A 17,679-nucleotide genomic window follows, 5' to 3' on the forward strand; every position below is an offset into this window, starting at 1 on the left:
TAAAAGATAACGAGCTCAAGAACCAAGCGGTTTTACAACGCCCAAACCCGTTTCAAACTGGAGACAAGGTAGTCAAGGTGACCACGTTTCAAGTTGGAGATGTAACGGTGAAGGTAACCGCTCAACCTGATTCACCTACAGAAAGGGAAGACGAGCCATACCTGGTGGCAGATGTTATCTTAGGTGGTTACTGCAAACTCATCAATGCCGACAAATTGGAAGGCGTGACAATTCACTCACGCTGGCTCAAGCCCTTCAATACCTAAAACACTGTGCTACCTTCTCCTCCAACGTTTTCCTTTTAGTATTTCCTTCAGCAATTTCCCCTTTCATGCGATATTTGTAATTCCTCTAAAAATGATTGTACTGCTTGCATTCATAATTAGGGTTTCAATTTCAATCAAGAGCATCTTTCCTTGAAAAATAAGTTTTCTTGAATCATCTTAAAGGAAAAATACCAAGTAAATCCAAACCCTCAAAGAGCCATTACCCATCAATTGGAAACCCTACACGAAATATCTTAGTCAAAAAAAATGAAAACAGAAAAATACTGAAGAAGGGAATATGCAAGGAAGAAGATCATCAAGTAACGGCACGGACACCTTTCTTCAAGAGCATCCGGCCTCGACTTCCATCCACAACGTGCTTCCCGGCTTGTGACGGATCACATTTCTGCATACCCAGGCGGCATGTCACGAACGTCCGGTATAATTTACAAAGGAAGATCCAATAAAAGGTTGGTAAAATCCTTAACTATTGCCACTATTTTTCCCTGTTTCGAGTTACTGTTGCCAACGGCGTGCGGGGCGTTGCTATGGAAGTAGTTAAACGAAGAGAATACGACACACCTACTAGCATTATTGTTGCGCTATTTATGTGATTTGGCTTCCCATCTGCTGAATCGCTCCGGAGGAATGAAAAACTCATTTTTCGCAAAAAGGGGTTTTTGAGGTTCTTTCGGGGGATTTTATTCATTCATCCAATTGAAGATATGTAATTATCAAAGCAACATAAATGAAAGAATATTACTCGGTGAACCATGGCTCCAGTCACATGAAAAAAAAAACAGAAGTATCAAAAACATCTACAAGCTAGGAAAAGATTGTTTTTTCTACAGAAGAAAATCACAAAATGGGAAAACTAGTTGTCAATATCAATGCCAGGGTCAACAGCGCCTCCACTAGGATTCCTTTAAACACCTGCTCCAACACCCTCTGCGGCAGCAGACATCACCTCCGGAAGCCGTTCCAACGGCTACCTCAGCATCCTCAGTTGATGCATCCTCTCCGAAGCCTGCTCCAGCGCTTGCTTCGTCATCCTCTCCGACGGCCTCAGCGTCTTCTCTAGTGGCCGCTTCAACAACATCCTCAGTTACTTCATCCTCTCCAGAAGCCGTCTTGTTTTCCTTATCGACGTCTCCCTCAGAAACTGCTCCAACAACTTCTTGAGGATATTCCGGTTCGTCAACATCAGAGTCAAGGATTACGATACCGTCGTGAACATCGCAATAAAATTTACCCCCGCCTGGAGGTGTCTTATGTTCGACCCTACATCGTTTCAGTCGAGAGGCGAACCTTTCGGCCCTGACACTAGGTTGCTGAGATGTTTCGTCAGGTTGACACACCTTAACATATTGGGACGCTTCATCATGTCTCCAATTTTCTTCCATATTGATCGAAGCCATGAAAGCTTGAGCACGCGTCTGAACCATACGTAGATGGTAGAAAGGCATACCTCGTATGATCCGGACGGCTTCACGAAACAAAGAATCGATTTTGTTCAATTCTTCTTCATGTGAAGAAACCCTGAGTTTGTCAACTTCAAAGTTTTTCTCTGAAGAATCGGAAGAATGATCATTGTCAGGAGTTCCCATTATATACTGCAAAGAAGCATTATGCTGCATCAACAACCTATGTGGTAAAAGAAGATAAAAGAGGAGCTATGAGAGTATATGGAACAGTACCTGGAAGAAAAGATGAACGCAATTCTATGGTGATCTATATGAAAGAAAAAGCTTAAATCGGTCTTTTATATCATGCAGACTGATGAAACCTGGAAGAAAAAAAAACTATTTGTCCTACCGTATATTAAGGCTCTAGATATTGGATGTTAACTGTATTAGATGCTTGTCTATCTGGGATAACTGACTCATCTGGACTGCTGATGGAAGGAAGCTCACCGCTACAGAAGCAAAGCCGATGGAGCAACCGCGACAGAAGCAAAACTGATGGAGCAAGGAATGAAAGGCGGGAGAAACCTTTTATGTATGTAACACTTTTGAATTCGAACACAAGAAAGTTTCCTTTTGGGCCACGCCTAGAAGACGACATCTGAGCCCACAGTATTAATGTTCCATGACACCCATCACCATGGCCAAGCCAGCAGCGCCAGAGTCAACAGTCCACGGCCGAAGTTGCAGCACCATCATCAGCGTTCCGTGGCCAAAGTCGCAGCGCCACCATTAGCACTCCGTGACCAAAATTGTAATGCTGATGCCAACACCCTATGGTCAAGCCGGAAATACGCCATACCGCCAACACAAGGATCTTAGGCTACTCACGCCTTCTGCCAAAAGTTAGTCGAATCTTTCCTGACAACCTCTCCATGTCTTGCCCTTTTGATTTTATCCTTGTCTGTCACCATCTCATGCTTACTGCGCAACAATGATACTGTTACGAGCTAAGCAGGGGAATTAATGTTGATGGTGGTTTTTAATTCATGGATAAATTTGTAAAACCCTACATTTAATAGGCCGTCACTCTGCAAAGAGGCAGAGCCATGTGAAAGTGATGAGTGTTCAACCTCTTCACTGGCGCATTTATTGAGCAACTCAATATATATATATATATATATATGAAATTTATCTAGAATGGTGCATGTAGCAACAATCCCAGATATTCTGTAAATTTTGGCACCTTGCCTGTACTATTCATTTAATATAAGTTTCTTTGAATGCCTCCTATGCTATGTTCCCCGGCTGAACCCTTAATGTTGATATGGCATGAAAATTTGTGTTCACTCGCAACAGAGTAGCACGACTTTCCAAGTATCAAGGATAAGGTCTTTGCGTAAAGTATTCAATCGGAAAGCATACTGCTCTCTGGCAATGAACTTAAAGAACTCTGTGTCAACACATAAAATTGAATCAATTTTGTGATAATTCACAAGATTCAGATATTACCCTGACTAATTTGCAAAAAATAGGGTTTTGCGCCTCGGGCAGTATATCAGATCTTGGATGTCGAACTTAAGCCTAGGCAAACTAGGTAATTAAATCCGCCATGGATTAGTGGGCGCAAAATCTTGCCCAGAATCAGAAAATAAGAAATAAAGGAGCCGCAGAATAGGAGCAGCAGCAAAGGGAGGCGTGGTCATGCCTTAGGCCAGCCGGCGCCATTTGTCATTGGCCACGACCCATGTTTCCACCGGCCCTATTTCCCTTGACCAATCAAGTCGCCTTAAATTCTCCACACGCACATAAGTTGTGGCTGGGACCATACTTGCTGGCCCTATTTCCCATCGACCAATCAGGTCTCTTTAAACTTTCCACACCTACGTTAGAAGTGTGGCCACGCCCATGCTTGGAAGGCCTCTCTTATGTTGACCAATCAGGTTGCTCTAAACTTACCATAGTATTAAAAGAGGCAAAAGTGCGCCAGAGGGTCATAAAGCCAATTGGCTTCCCAAAAATAGCACCAACATGCCAATGGTATGTTAATCGTGCCAATGGCATGCCAAACACACCATTCCGTTCCGCATACTAATGGCATGCCAAACATGCCATGACGAGCCGATGCGCTAAACGTCCATGCCAAAAGTGCTACTTTGTCGCAGTAGCAAGCCAAACGTGGCAACATACCATAAATAGTGCACTAACATGCCAACCCATCTTCTGTTCGTGACCAATGCCATAACAGACTTCAATGTGGTTATCCTAACCAGAAATACGACCTTGCATGGTCGAAACCCTAATTTCCAGTCATGGCACAAATTATGCCACTTCGGTCCCATAACATGCCACGAGGCGTGCGGGACCCATGAAGCCCTAATAAAGACGCCATATCATATCCACCCGTGGCAATCCTTGCTCCTGTGACCGTTTCCATATGATGGCCTGGCTATGGTTCCTTTGGCGTGGCTATGGCACCATTTGCACAACACGTTGATGCGCCACGGCCATATGCCACATGTCGCATGTCGTATGCACTAATTTGGGTTTTGGCATGCCAAACCCTAATTTAGGAAAAATTGCTACGCCAACCAAGCCAAGTAACGTTTTTCAGAGCATTGGGATTGATGTGGCAACATGGCCAATGTTGCCGGAGCCATATTTGGGTCTAACACCAATATGCCAAAACAGCTGCCGCGGCTCCGCCACTGGCATGCCGCTATGCCAGGCGCCACCATGCCAATGGCGCCACTTTGCTATACAGCAAGATGTGGCCATAATCAATGGCCATCCTTTTTCATAAGCTATAATCTCGGCCGTCCAAATTCGCCATGGAATTGACAGGCCTGTAGCAAGTTTAAGGCATCCAGCTAAGGCAAGCCCAATAACATCACGTGTTATTTTCCTATGGCAATTCTCTTGAATTGCCACACGTAGCAATCTGCTACACGTTCTTCACGAAAACACTCAAGACATCAAACATGTCACAAACTGGGGGTGCTCATCAGGGTATTGGTCTGGCGGTTTATAGCGTGCGGCGTGCAACAAGTACATCATAAGAAAGTGCCAGGAAAGCAGGGAAGTTAGTGAAGGCAAGAAGTAATGGGTGTAAACAAACCCTCTTTCTTCATAGTGGAGACGTGGTTTCTAGCAGTTATACGTTACTCCACTCTTCCATCATTCAATCACTCCCACTTCCTACGAGACCAGGGTGTATTCAATTAAGACTTGTATAAATAGATTTTACCTATTTTCCATCAAACAACAAGTTTTGGTTAACAACAACAAAATATCCAGAAAAACACCAAAGAACTGATAGCTTACATTCCGCAAGCCAGTTCCACATTATGATACATGTCATAAAATATCCACACCTTCAGAATTAACCATTCTGGTCTCAACACCTTCTTCGCTTCCCTCCCTAAGACCAACCCTTCTCCTTCACTTTGTGACCGAACCAAGACTGGAACATCCATTTCTTGGTTTAGGCAAGGATTGTACAGATTGATCTCTCGAATCTAAAAGTACTCCGGTGCAGTGCATTTGTTTTAGGTTTAGACTCGTTTCTCATCCACACACCCAAATTACCAAAACCAGTAGAAATAGTTTTTACCCATAAACAACGTGTGAATAACACGTGAGAGTGTCGGTCATTATGAGAATGAGTTGAGCATATAAACTCGAGAGGTCTCTGTAACAAAAACTATCTTTCTTTATATCAATTTATTGATCAAATCGTCTCAGTAGTAATGTAGATTCACAAATCTAGCATGTCATGCCTCTTCACTTTGAGATAGTGATATGAGATGCAGAGGTTAGAGATAGAATCATTTTCGTTTTTATTTGCTACAGAAACACTTTCACCGGAAGCAAACTAATTTGCTCTTCTTTTGCGCAATTAGATTCAAGACTAAGAGCAAGTATTATGGTGGAATCCAACCTATTCCAAGTGTGGAAAAACCATGAAATGTCAAGTCTAATGGCTTCCAAGTTGGGGTTTTCCACAGAAAATTCAAGCAAGGTTCCACCGTTTCGTGGAAGGGTTCGTGGAATCCATCTGAACGCCAATAAGAATAGCGTTAAACGCCAATAAAAATAGCGTTTTCACTATTCCACCACTACACTTGCACTTCCATCCACGGTTTCAAATGCTGAGGTGGCGTGGAAGATGGAAGATGGAACTCCTCCACCATAAGACTTGCTCTAATAAGTTCCACAGGAGAAGAATTGAAGACTAACAAGTTCTTCTTCTGCTGTGTGGTGGTTTATTACTAGGTTGGACTAAAAAAACACGGGAAATATGGTTTATGATGCGACTTTGTATACATCCGAAGGTTTAAGTCATTGTCTTAGTACTGATTGATTAGGATTTTACTGACACTTCATACTGACAACTAGAAGCGAAGATTTATTTCCGAACACTTGACGAGCATTTAACTTCTATGGCAACAAGACTGTTATTTTTACATAGACCATGGCTTAGTTATGCTAAATTTCTCAATGCTCGCAGGTTTGAAATGATCGTGCTTAACTTTTACAAAATATGGTATATCCTATACAGCTAGAGATCTGATAGCAGTAAAGACTTAAATTTCTCAATGCTCGCAAGTTTGAAATGATGGTGCTTATATAATGGAAAATGTGGTATATGCTATACAGCTAGAGACTTGATCAGTAAAGACTACTGCTCAAAGCATCTTCAATGATGGTAAATAGAGGTGATGTATGTCGTATTCTCATGGTTCTACTTTATTATAATAGTCCGGGAACAGTTGGAATCTTTTGGGGCTCACACTTGAGACCAAGTATGAATTTGATGGGTGCAAGATGGTAATGCAACAGATATAGGCTGTTGAACACCACTTATTGTTCTCCTTTTTTTTGTGCAGAACCCGAGTTTTATGTGAATTAAATTTTCTAAATTTGGATTTAGATGTTCTAACTAATGGTTATCGGGGAAACAATGAATAAAAAAAATTACAGAGGGAGAAGTTAAGACTAACAACTTTATACTTTTCTACGAAATATGTTTTTTTGGGAGATACGACGCTTCTAATGCATAGAAGAAGAAGAGACAGATGAACATTGCAACCCGGCGAGTTTATGATTGACCAATACAGGGGTTGCTGTACTGAGAGTGTTTTTCTTTATAAAAAAACACGATCAAGTGGTGCAAAGTACATAGGCACATAAGCATTATTAAATGCAAAAGCATTATGAGAAACGATCTTTAATTAAACTATATATATACTCCTTCCGCCCCAAATTAGATAAGATAGTTGTACAATTCAGACAATGAGAAAAGGGAAGTATGTTTATTTTTTACAATTATACCTTTATGGGTAATAACTAGTAAAACTTAGAAATGATTTATCTCTTAAACTATACCACGGTTTTTCGTAAACTTTATACCGTTGAAAAGCATTTTAAAACATCTGCGTAAGAATATAAACAGAGCTATCAAATTATACATATTTCTTATAATAACAATAATCAATTAAAAGAGTAGTTTTAGAAATATCTCCTTGATTAGAGAGATAGCTCATCTATTTATGGGAAAAAATCTAAAACCAACTAGCTCATCTAATTTGAGACGGAGGGAATATGTAGTTTTGATTCCTCTTATCAAAAAATTTCAAGAATTTTTTCATTCGAGAGAAGGGATCATCGATGAGGAAGGTGAGAAAAAATATTGAATTGTTTTGATTCCTCTTTATCTCTCCACTAAAAATAGGAAATGATGATGATTTAAGTAATGGATACAAACAAAAGGAAGTTCTGGATTATTTTGATACCTATTCTCCGGTTTGTAGAATAATATCTATACGAATGCTCATAGCGATAACAACATTGTATAATCTAGAAATACATCAAATGGATGTGAAGACTGCCTTTTTAAATGGAGAATTGGAAGAAAAAATATATATAGAACAACCGGAAGGATTTGTCGTACCCGGTAAAGAAAAGAAAGTGTGTAGATTGGTTAGGTATATTTATGGATTGAAGCAGGCACCTAAACAATGGAACGAAAAATTCAACAAAACTATATTATCAAACGGGTTTAAGGCTAATGAGTGTGACAAATGTGTCTACACCAAAACAACAGCAGTAGGAACTGTGATAATATGTTTGTATGTAGACGATATGCTAATAATGGGTAACAACCCAGAAATCATAAAGTCTACAAAGAAAATGTTGTCTAAAAATTTATATATGAAAGATTTAGGCATAGCAGATGTCATCCTTGGAATTAAAATCTCAAGAACTGAAAATGGGATTAAAATTTTGAAACGATTCCACCATGATGACAGAGTGGCTAGAACACCATTAGATCCAAGTATCCATCTTAAAAAAGAATTTGGGTAAAGGAGAGGATCAATTGGAATACTCTCGAGTCATTGGAAGTTTGATGTACCTGATGAGTTGTACTAGGCCAGACATAGCATGCGCAGTGGGCAAGTTAAGTCGGTTTACAAGTAACCCAAACAAAACTCACTAGCAGGCGATAGTAAGGGTCTTGAGATATTTAAGAAACACGAAGGAATATGGTTTGCATTATAAAAAGTATCCAGCAGTTTTAGAGAGATATGTTGATGCAAATTGGATCTCAGACACCAATGACACTAAATCTACTAGTGGTTATGTATTTACTATAGGTGGGGCAGCAGTATCTTGGAAATCGTGAAAACAAACATTGATTTCAAGATCAACTATGGATGATGAATTCATTGCTTTAGATAAAGCAGCGGAAAAAGACGAGTGGCTTAGGAATTTCCTAGAAGATATACCTACATGGACCAAACCCGTGCCTCCAATAACTGTACATTGTGACATTCAAGCAGCTATCACGAAAGCACATAATAAGTTGTATAATGGTAACTCTCGACATATTCGTCTAAGACATGAAACCATTAGGCAATTATTCTAAAGTAGAGTTATAGTAGTGACCTATATAAGATCAAGGGATAACCTCGCGGATCCGTTTACAAAGGGGTTATGTAGAGATCTAATAATTGCATCATCGAGGGGAATGGGATTATTGCCTAAAAATAAAGAGTAGTATTTACAACGGAAACCCAACCTAGCGATTGGAGATCCCATGGTTATCTAGGTTCAAAAGGGACAACCAAGTTGTAAATTTATACTCATCTGATACACTAAGAGAAATTTTTCTTTCCCATTTCTATGATGAAACAGTGTTGCCTGTCATTTAAGAGGTTAATAATTTCTTTTAATGATTCCTATAGCTTAGTTCGACTAAGAAAATTATGGCATGATACTTTCAAATAGGAGATCACCTATAAGAGTATGAAGTGTGGTCGCTTCTATGATAACTATAAGGCTATGTTAATCTAGAGCACTCATGAATACCAAGTTTGTCCAGGGCCGAAATGAATACAACCGAGAATTAACAATGTAAGGAATAAGATGTGTTATATATACTGCATCGGTTTACATTATACAGTTGACCAGTTCAAGCCATCGCGTTCACTGAGCAACTAGTAAACCTGGTATATATTCACTAAGGAAGATTCAAAGCCACAAGCTATCTATCCCATGCAGTGACGTTCCGCGCACAACTCACTAGTTTCTGCATTAGAGTTAGGATAAGTCTGCATTTTATACAATTTCATTCATGTGGGGAATTGTAGGAAATATGGCATTGTGTTGGCCACTCAGCCTGTTTCCAAAGTGAATGAAAATTGGGTTATCACCAAACAACAAGGTTTGGTCGTGAAACGAATGGATGGTTGTTTTTTGAAAAGGTTGCAACTTTACAGGTGCAAACCTTATGCAACAGGCGCAACCAAGAGTAGTTATCTTTTGATAACAACTGAACGTCATCCAACGGTTAAGACATTCAAATTCTAACCGTCACTCCGTTTCAGATTTTATATAAACCCAGTCGTTTCTCCCATCAACACACAAAAGAAGAAACCATAATATTACAGAGAAAAACTAGAAAAATTGTCTTGTGTCGATAGTTGCTGCTACGATTGTTGCATTCGCCAGTTTGAAGATATTTTAGTGATGGTTATCTTTAAAGCCACTATTGTATCTTGGTAAGCATTCATCCATCTTCATATTAGCACCTGTGTATGGGATGCAAATGCTTTAAGGAAAGAGGATCACCTCGCCTCATTGAATTCGTTAATAGGTTTGATTGAATGATTAGTTTGATGGGTTGTTCTTAATCATTGTTCCATTAAATTTATTCTTGCTAAATTTTTGTTTTGTAATTCAAACTCATTGAAAGCAGTATTGGCATACAAAGTGTTTGGTTATTTTCTTAATAGAACTACTGTTGTTTTGTGAGAATCTACAATTGTTGTTGTTGTGTTTTTTTTTCATTGAACGTAAATTTCTGATTTAAAATGAGAAGGGATTACAGGACTGACTCGGTTTCCATCCATTAAAACAGATTCAAAGAATTCACAAAGAAAACATAAACATTCAAACCATTTTACATCATAGTCCCACTTCCTAATCTGAAAAAAGATTTCTACCATATCTAACCGATTCGTGACAAGTTTAAATGGCCCTAGTTGGATTAAGAGAAACTCATCCAAATCATACAACAAAACTACAAATGATAGTGATGTTAGGATCCAAAGACCCAACCATTTTTCAAGGTTTTTTTCAAAATCACAGTAATAAAGACAAAGGTATATTAGAATCCATTGATTCATCCTTTTGTCGGTGATTTTTTCATAGCAACAGTAACATAGGTAAGATAGGTAACAAGTGAAACTGAATCGGTTTGGATCAGAACGGGTCGTCTTCAAAATCGGTGTTGGTGTCTTCGATGCCACTATAACTATTTGTGTCTGAGTCTTTGGGTGAGTTGTTGTTGCTGGATGGAGAAACGGTACCTGAGTCATGATTTCAATCGGAGATGCTGTTGAAGGAGACTTCATTATTGTTGATATCCTGGAGATCTGTTGAAGATGATGACAACATCCTTGAAGATTAAAAAAAACTTGTGCTGCTGGATCAGGAAAAATCAACAAGAATCTGAAAAGACCTTGAAGAAAATCCTAACCTTTTGCAAGAGGTCACAATAATCAACAAACAAATATTCCGATCTAAAATATCTGTTGAGATTCCTAGACAATATCCCGATCTAAAAGTACTGGGAAAATAAAATCAAACAAGATTAGGCTTAAACTAAACGGAAAATGGGTCATTTGTCCAAATATTTTTAAAACACACGGTTCTAATGGACGAGTATTAGTATGGGTGAAATGGACACAAAAAAAATAGCAAGGATGAAACTGAAATCATCCTGGTTTAAACTTAAAAAATAGCGAGGATGAAACTGGATGCATCATGTGTAAATTAAAAATAAGAAAAAATATTTGAAAATGGGAAGGACGAAACTGTTTACATCTTGACTATTTTTACATTTTTGTCCATTTAAACAGTATCAAAATCTAAATGTCTTTTTCACCCAAAAATTATTGATTTTGGTCTTTTTAACCAATTTTGTGTAAACTAAACCCACTGGATCAATTGAACCACTGGATCGATTGAAGAAGAAAAATGGGAAGACGAGAAGATATTGTTCAAGAACATAATCAATCTGAAATACAGTGATTTTAACAAAAACTAAAAAAAATAAAAATCAAATCAAAAACTAATTAGGAAATTAAAAGCACTTACGATAATAAATGGGTTGAGGTTCTCCTGCTCAATAACTTCTAAGAGGGAGATCGGAGCAGGAGAAAACTCCAAACGGCTAGGGTTTAAGTGAGTTGTGGGGAAGAAAGTATTTTGGGAGAGAAGGGACAGAAAGCGACTGTATTCAGTGATTGTATTCCAACAAAAAGAATCACAAAAGTCATTCAGTAATTGTATTCCAACAAAAAGAATCACAAAAGTGATTCAGTAATTGATTAAACCCACTATTGGGATGTGTAAACTTTAAACTTCTCAAACTTCTCTCAGCCTCCCTCGTATCTTTGTCAAACACGGACTATACCTTACCTAGCCGCCTACACTTATCACATCACCAAATCCCACACCATCACCACACAAAGTTACTGGTAGCACCATGCCACCATCCGTAGAACAGACCACCTGTAATCAAGCTAAACTAAATTATAGTAAATCATAATTGATTCTATTTTATTTTGAACCCTATTATTGGACGGTATGAGAGAGAGACTTTGGGTCTTAAAATGATAGTTAAAACCAAATCATGGATAGGGAGACCTCATCCATATGAAAAGTCCAATTTACCCTTATACATAAATAAATCAAAATCACATTATTTATTAAAAAAACTAAATTAATTATTTTCTCCTTCTCTTCTCATTCATCAAATATAATGAAAATGATGATCATGATTTCATCATGATGATCATAAAAATAAAACTAAAACTATTATCTTCTCATTCTTCTCGTTTACAAAACATGATGAAAATGACGATCATGATATCACCATAATGATGATGATCACAAAACTATTATCTTCTCCTTCTTTTCTTTTCATTCATAAATCACGAGAAGATGATGATCATAATTTCATCATGATGAAATTAATGATCCTAAAAATAAAAATAAAGGAAACCCATTATTTATTTTTGCTTGTGAATGACTAAGACATATAATTCGATTAAATTCGGGTAAATTCTTTTTAGTTTCTGTGGTTGTTTACGGCTGGGAGTTCTTATTTTCCCAACCGTAAATCTCATATTACGGGTAGAAAAATAGAATTTCTAGTCGTCGAATAGGTATACGGTTGGGAAGATTTTATTTCCCAGCCGTAATTAGTTGTTCACGGTTAGGATTTCCTAGCCGTCGTAAGTAATTCTGATAATCACAGGAAAAAAAACAGAGGTCTGCTTTCTGCTAGGTTTTTCCAGCCGTTGTAGTACAATCGTCCGAGTTTCCCAGCCAAGAAAAAACTAGCCGTAACTTGTTCTGATAATAAGAAAAAAAATCACATGTTGAGTACGGCTAGATATTCCAAGCCGTAACATGAGTTTCGGCTAGGAAAACCTAGCCGTAATATAGACACAGGTGATCCTGGAAGAGCTTAGGCTAGAAGTTCTTTATTTCCTAGCGGTAAACTGTTGTTTAAGGTTTGGAATCCTTCTATTCCTAACCGTAAATACTATTCATGGTTAGGTCGAGTATTATATCCTATCCGTAATTGTTGAAAAACCCAGATTATGATCTTGATTTCAGAGGATTTGAATCAACAAAATTGAGATTGGTAGAGATATACAAGGCTTTTCTGACTATTTTCATGATGTTTTTCATTAGTTTCTTCCAAAATTTTCAATAAAAACACTTCAAAATCATCATGTCATCCATCTCCTTATACTAAATCAAAAGAAAAAAAAATGATTTTAAAAAAAATTAGGCGGATAATTAGTTTAATCATTCACTAATCATGATTAGTTTAGTTAATCATGATTAACATTAATCAAATCGAGGACAAATCAGGTATCATAAAAACATGATGATAAGGGGTCATAAGGGTTACTATTTCATGACCCCATACAAACCCCAAATTCCCACCATTTTAAGACCCCAATAATAGGATTCTTTATTTTTAGTCACTTGTAAAAATACTAACTCTGGATTATCACTTGAATCACTGACCCTGAAACTTTCGCATATATTTCCTATACATAATCTAGATTTTTTAACTGGTCACACTGTTCTGGGAGCCTCAGCTTTGAGCATATTTTATTGTATGAAAAAAAAAAAAAAAAAAAAAGGAAAAAAATAACGAAACTGGTGAGTATCAAGATAAATATATGTTGTGTGTTGATGAACTCCTTTGAATGTAGATGAAGCCAAACTTATTTTGATTAAGTACCGACTACCGACAGAGTATACATTTGGAAACAAAAAAGATCACGTGAGAAGACGATTAATTACTAATTCTCAGTACTTTTGTCCAACTTATTATAGGGGTGGCATGATTTATTAGAGGGGTGACATTTTAATAGGATAAAAAGGATCATTACATGATCATTCAAGGTGTTCCTTATAAAAAAAAATACTGAAATGATAAATTAACCCTCAATATTGATAACCTAGTTTAGTGATGATAATCAAATTTAGTGTTAATAATTAATTTCACTTATATTAACTCAAAATCTAAACAAAATCAGATTTTTAGAGTTAAAAAAAAATTCGGAGGAGAAGAAAAAGAAAAACTTTTGTGATACCCTAGATTTTGATTCACTCAACCAAAATGAGTGATTCCAGTGACCCGGTATACTTCTAAATTAGTTCCCATTAGCTTTTTCTTGTTCAAAATTATCTAAAGTACGTAACAAAATCAAAACTTTTAAATTTTCAGAAGAACTTACGGTTGCAAATTTGCTCGTGACCAACCTAACTCTTAGTTACGGTTCGTAATTTATCGAATACCAATCGTAACTGGTTAAATTTGGGGAAGATCCAATCGTAAAACCAGTTACGGTTGGTAATTAAATTTGGACAACAACCGTAACTAAATTACGGTTGGTAACTAATGAATCGAGACCAACCGTAACTACTCTACGGTTGGTGTGTCAACTTAACTTTTGAACCGTAAATCATTATTTGATAAATTTTTAAGACATGATTATTTACGATTGGTATGGTTGTTTGAGTTACAAACCGTAATTCAATTACGGTTCATAAATATGATGCAAATACAAACCGTAACTGAATATATTTCTCAAAACGAAGAACTCACGGTTGGTATTTGAGTTAGAACCAACCGTAACATTAACCCAATCTACAGTTACGGTTCGTATTTGAGTTATTACCAACCGTAACTCACATGCAAGCAGAAATTTCAATTTCAATTTTAATACAAAACCCTAATTTTTAATACAAAACTAACTTAAATCCAACACGATAAACTAAACTCTAACTGGGTTTTTCCAAACGTTTTTCAAATCACCGATTAATCGAAGACAATGAAATTTTCAGTTTTGATGGAGGTTACGGTTGATGGAGGAGAAGAGAAGATGAAAAAAAAACTGATTTGATTTTGGTTGTTTAAGGTGAAAAGGGTAATCTAGTCAATTTATATCTTTTTTAGGACATCCCCTAACCAACTAGAGGGACATTACTATCACACCGCCGCCCTTCTAATAAACCACGCGGCCACTATAATAAGTGTGATTTGGAAACAAAAAAGATCACGTGAGAAGATGATTAATAATTAATTCTCAGTACTTCTGTCCACCTTTTAATACTCTTTCCAAATTCCCGGGCATTTGTTTGTCGTAAATGCAATCACTGTTTTTGTTACTACGATGACTTGGGTAAAATCCTACTGTTTTTACCGTCACATTGAAATTTCCAATTATTTTCTAAAATCTCTTAGGTTTGACTTTGATCACTCCATCTCCAAGCGCTCTCTCTTAGGTTGATCACTCCATCTCCAAGCACTAAAGCTGACCATGATGTTTATTTGTAGGACCGATGAACTAACTAACTGTTGAATGGTAAGGATTTGCACAATTCTCATGAAGAAAGTAACAAAGTCCTGTCACCCCTCCTCCATCTTTATCTCCATCTCTACACAAAAGAGGTCTAGTGGTATGAAGTGACCCATCTACCAGTTCCTTGGGCATAAGGGAAGAATCCTAATATTGGGGCTGCACTCGGTCATGAAGTAGTAGTTCCTATAACCCCTTATCCTATTATTTTTTATAATATTTAATGTACTCTCGATTTGATTAGTAGTAATTATGGTGATTAAGTAAAGTAATTATTATTTAGTGAGTGGATTAGACTAATCGGATGGTTAATTTTTTTAAAATCAAAACTTTGATTAGTGGTAATTATGAATGATTTTGGTGAACTATTTTTGAAAAACTTTGAAGAAAAATGATGAAACCTTTCGTAAAAATACTTAAGAAAATCTTGTTATCAACTCCCAGTAATAACTTTATCGATTCAAAACCGTTAAAAATAGGGGGGAAATCTGGGTTTCTTAAGGTTATTGCTAGGATAATACGTCGAAACAGCCGTAAAAGGAATTTACGGTTAGGAAATAAGAGACTCCAAGTCGTGAAAACGGGGAAGCGGCTGGGAGAAGAAGAACTCCCAGTCGTATGAAGATATGACGGCTGAGTAGTGAAGAACTTTTGGCCATAATTAAGGACAGAAACACCTGAGTCTGTATTACGCCTAGGTTAAGAGGTTTAGAAGGCAACTTTTCCATCCGTAACCGGGTATGTAATTTGAGAAATTTGAAGTTTCGATATGAATACATACTACAATTAAAAGGTAATAATACTTTCACCAGTTACACCACATTATATGCTTACTGGATCCGTATTGCAAAGCTGGTTTTAATAGCATACCTTACAATATGTATTAAAAAGTCTTCGATGATGGAAAATTGAGCATCGTAGCTGAAATTATAACCTTTCAATTTTCTCCATTTTTTCTTAGCTTGAGCTACGACTTCATTATAAGTTTCACCTCTGAGTCGAAGTTGTTGGCAAATACGAAGTAAAGCCATATATTTTTTAACTGTTTTGCGTATGTCTCCAAATCGACGATACAATTCAACTCCATCACTGTTATGAGTGTTACCTGTTTCACTGCAAAAAATTTCAAAAATCATCTCCAATGCGATTGACTCACTGACCCACCTTTCCTTCTTTCTTCTCCCCTTTTTAGATGGTATAGTAAAAAATTATTGCAAATGGATAAGCTTTCATCCAAAGTAAAGTTGGGTTTATCCATTTTTAGTACTTTGTATTGAGTTTGTAGAGGTTTTGGTGAAGATTATTGATGTAGAAGGTGTGATTCTGATTTGGAATGAGAAATTATAAGGAAGTGGAGTTATTTCAATATAAGTAAGTTGTTGAACAGCTGGAACCTTCGTCAATGGTCTATAAATCAGTCTTCTAACGGATATAATTTTCAAAATTCAATAATTAGCAGGTAGGATGTTGAACAAAAAATAATTTCAGTTATTTACGTTTGGGAAATGTCTACGATGACCAAGCCTTAAATAAGAGTAAGACAGACTCTCTATTTGTGTCAGAATTACGGTTAGCATTCGAGGCCGTAAATATGACTTCTCATTTTGTGTCATATTAAAGTCCAAAATCTCAACCGTAAACGTGCAATACCACTTGGGTTTCTAGCCGTTTCATAGGTTCAAAATAATGGGGGCTAATTGAAAAAGATACGGCTAGGTTTTACCTAATCGTAATATTCTCCACGGTTGGGTTACCTAATCGCAGTGAAGGTACAAATTTGCATAGGATTATCAAAGAAAGATACGGCTAGGTGTTTCCTAATCGTAACCAATTCTACGGCTGGGTTTCGTTGTCGTAGTAGAGGTACATAATTTTTTGACTATCCAGTGAAAGAAACGGATAGGTAATTCCTAATCGTAACAAACTAACAGATGGGTAAGACAACCGCTAACTTTACCTCATCTAGTAATTTCTAGCCGGTTTTCTAACCCCATTTTTTTGGGGGTTTCAGGGAAATATAAAAATAGGTTTCATAACCATACAACTTGCAACGGCTAGGAAAACCAATCGTGTAAGACTTTTACGGCTTCGAAATGGATAAAGTACGTCTGGTTGCAATTTGTACCGTTACTTTGGACAATAACATGTGAATCAGAGGGAGTATCAGAGTCCTCGTGAGAAGAAAGAGATGTAGCCCTTTTCCTTCTCCTTGGTTGGTCCTCTTCATAATTATATAAACCTCCTTTGCGAGGATCATTTATGCTCTTAACTCGATTCCAGAGTATTTTTTTGTTGAGGGACCATTAACATGTCACCCGCATTAATGCTACGGCTGAGGTCCTCGACCAATCATTGAACTCGTTCAATCTATTTTCATATTAAAAAATATATGAAAATATATACATAGATAATATAAATATATACTGAAAAACCGGGGGTCTAACAACCACATCCAATATTTCGCATAGCAATCTGTATGGACAAACTCCTATATACTTTTAAGAGAATCAACTAAACAGTCAGACTCAGTCTTATATCAAAGAGTTATATCTC

The sequence above is a fragment of the Papaver somniferum genome, chromosome 11 (genome assembly GCF_003573695.1).
Source record: "Papaver somniferum cultivar HN1 chromosome 11, ASM357369v1, whole genome shotgun sequence".
Taxonomy (NCBI): Eukaryota; Viridiplantae; Streptophyta; class Magnoliopsida; order Ranunculales; family Papaveraceae; genus Papaver; species Papaver somniferum.